We start from the raw sequence: 3,541 nt of genomic DNA on the forward strand, positions 1-3,541 counted from the left end.
AAAAGAAAAAATATATTAGCTTATTAATACTCGCATACAAGTACATGACTTATTTATTTTATTTTTATTCTCTTGACATTGATTCATTATCTTAATTGATTTTTCAAATTTTGCCAAGATAGATGTCTGAATTTTTTATTTATTTTTTAAAATGTTTACTTCATCTCCAACACCCATATTTAATTTTACATTACATAATGCTCTATCCTTAAATACTACAATTAATGTATAATATATGATATTTTATTTATCTTATTAAAAAAATTATTTAGAGTCATGAATAATACACTCCAAACTAAGAAATGCATTGTAGATAACTCTATTAGTTATAAAGTCTCCTTTATTTTTATCTTTATAAATAGCCTTTTTAGACTTTAGTATTTGTATCTCTCATTGGATATGACCTTAAATCTCAATTAGAGACATTTACCTAAAATGATCATTTTCACTAAGATGTTTACTTAAAATGATACACATGGATTATTAAATTCCCAATATACTATTTTGCCTCTAATGAATCTATTTTATATCTTAAGTTATTACCTATTATTAGGCTAACCTAACCTAAAATCTAAATTTTATATTCCTAGTTTAACTGAACACAGATGATGTTTTTAAGGATTTTTATTCTTAGTAATGTAAGTTAAGTAGAATAGCCTATAAAAAATAATGACTACTACTCTCCTAAATAATAATATAATTAAATTGTAATAATAATGATAATTTTTTTGTTAATATTTTATTGCCCTATTATGAGCAATGTTTCTTTCCCTTGGAAATTATGAGCAAGGTTAGTGACTTTTAGTATTTAAAAATTATAGTAATACACAAACAAACAAAGAAGTGTGGAGTAAAGTAAACTACATGTTATAAGACACTAGAGATAATATACTTTGAAGCATACACACTTAATTTTTAGAAAATAATAATAAAGGAAATAAACTATCATTTAATAGCTAAACAACTACAAACAAAAGACCATTGTTATGGAGTACCAAAGTGTCTAGCACTAATATGAGGTGTCACTTTATAATTGGTTAACGGTTTTCTATAATCGCTAATAAAGTAAAATGACTGAGACCCAATATTAAATTATACCAATAATAATATTACACATCACAAAAGTACTAAGTGTCATAAGTATCTTTTATGTTTATACCCGATATTATTTCTTTTTCCTAGAAATTAATTATTTGTTTGTAAGATTTTTCCTTTGGAAATTATAGATATAATTTAGTAGTGTTAACTCAGAATTTCGTTAACATGAATGAGGCTCTTGGCAATTAATGAATCTAAAATCAATAATGTAAGGAAATTAATTGTATAGCTATAAAGATAATAAATTTTTACGTGGTTTTGTTGTTAAAATCTACATACTATATGAGTTACTCGTATTTTTGAGTTTTCTATTTACGGGATACAACTTAGCGTATATTCTTTTAGCAAGGAAAGAATAGGTCGTCCCCATTTATAATGATTTCTGCCACTATTTATAAGGAACATTCATGACATTCTTTCTAATCTTATCTTAGTGACGGTTTATGAAATATGAACATTCCCCACATTTTATGTTATTTTAACACATGGGAATAACAATGGGTAACTATTTAAAACTGAATAATACACTTATTAACTGCTACTTTTGATCTTATCTTTGAACGGTTATTGACCGAGCCGTATTTCTATTTAATACTTGTGCTTCTCGCGTATAACATGGATGAATTGGTCCTTCTTGCTGGTCACTAAAAAAGTGAGGTTCAACCGATAGAATCCTTTCCTTGTAAGCAAACTTTTTCAAATTGTATCTCTTGTGCTTCTTGAGATGAAATCATTCCATCTCGCAATCAGCTTGGTCTTCCTCTTCTCATTGATTTCATGAGTCTTCGTGTTGAGAATCATGGGGTTCCATCTCAAAACCAATTGGCAATGAGTGGAGTAGCCCATGTTCTTATATATGGCTCAATTCTCTACCATTTATTCTATGTGGGACAATGTCCACAACATTCCCCCTCAAGATGATGGCTATTTTTTGCTCATCAATCTTGAACCGTATCAGAGTGGACATGGTCACTATCTGTATAGGTGCGGATCGGATAGGATCACTTGCCCGCAAGGGATATGGCTCTGATACCATGTTGAGAATCATGGGGTTCCATCTCAAAACCAATTGGCAATGAGTGGAGTAGCCCATGTTCTTATATATGGCTCAATTCTCTACCATTTATTCTATGTGGGACAATGTCCACAACACTTCGAAACTCATATCTCACGTTCAGTGTTTCTCGAGCAGGTGATTGTGTAAGTCTTAGGTCTCGCTCACCTACCATTTTTATAATCAATATTTTTGACTTACTCTTATGGCTTAAGGCAAGACTTAAATTCTAAATTGTATGGGTATTTTTCAAAACGCATTAAATATCACAGTATTTCTTTTAACATGCGAGCTTACTTATTTTTGAATTTTTGTACACATGTCGCGATCATTTACTGCTTGAAAATATGACAAGTAGAGTAATAAAAATAGAAGTATAAAATTAATTAATGGAATAAAATTTATCATGGAATTGATAATTTTTTATAGCTTACATTAGAATGATTTTTCTTCGTGTTTCTTTTTTAATATTTTAAAAACAACCATGCAAAGTAATGAAATAAAAATTAATTTTATTATTTTCATTTCATTACCCCAATAGAGTTTTTTCTTCTTCAAATATCATTACATGTTACAAGATGTGTACATATATTGCTTAGAGCATGTTAGAAATTCCCAAATCTACATATTTTTATCAAAAAAAAAAATTCCAAATCTATATATACAATTTCCCAATCCGACACAACCCATAGAGAAAAATTGTTGAAATTCGGCATAATAAAAAAGGGATAGTCACAACAACACCACTATTGGGAGACCGATACCACCACAGAAATAGAAGAACGAAAATGACTTATATATAACTTATAAGTATATACAATTATACACTTCTTTTGTACTAGCGTCTCTACTCGAACATCCGTTATAAAGTAGAGATGCCACCACCACCTACGCCAGTTAGGTGGTGGATGGAATAGAGTTATTTCTAGTTGAGTTTGTTATATTGCATTAGGGTTTATCTATGTTGTTTTAAGGCATAAACTTGTCCTAACTATTTTTCACTTTCTACCCTACACTAATAAATGTTGTGAAACTATAAAATGTATGTGCTATAATATAATGCTTTTAGAATCTAAGCTATATTGGTACTACTAATAAATATTATTTTGACTGTGGTTGCATAAAGTGAGCAAGGTTTTGAGTCATCTAATAATGACTTCATTCCACCGATCCATGCATCCCCAACTTTAATTTATTTTAGTATTATTATATTTTGGTACAATGATACTTATAAATTAATAAAGCAACCACAAACAAAAAAAAAAAAAAACAGTACATAATAAGAAAAAAAAAAGGTTATAACTCTATAATTAGATCAGTAGGTCAATTATGCTGCTTTTGATTTAATAATGTTATTTTTATCATACTCTCTCAATTAATTTCTTATTT

This window comes from Cannabis sativa, chromosome 3, assembly GCF_029168945.1.
Source record: "Cannabis sativa cultivar Pink pepper isolate KNU-18-1 chromosome 3, ASM2916894v1, whole genome shotgun sequence".
Lineage (NCBI taxonomy): Eukaryota > Viridiplantae > Streptophyta > Magnoliopsida > Rosales > Cannabaceae > Cannabis > Cannabis sativa.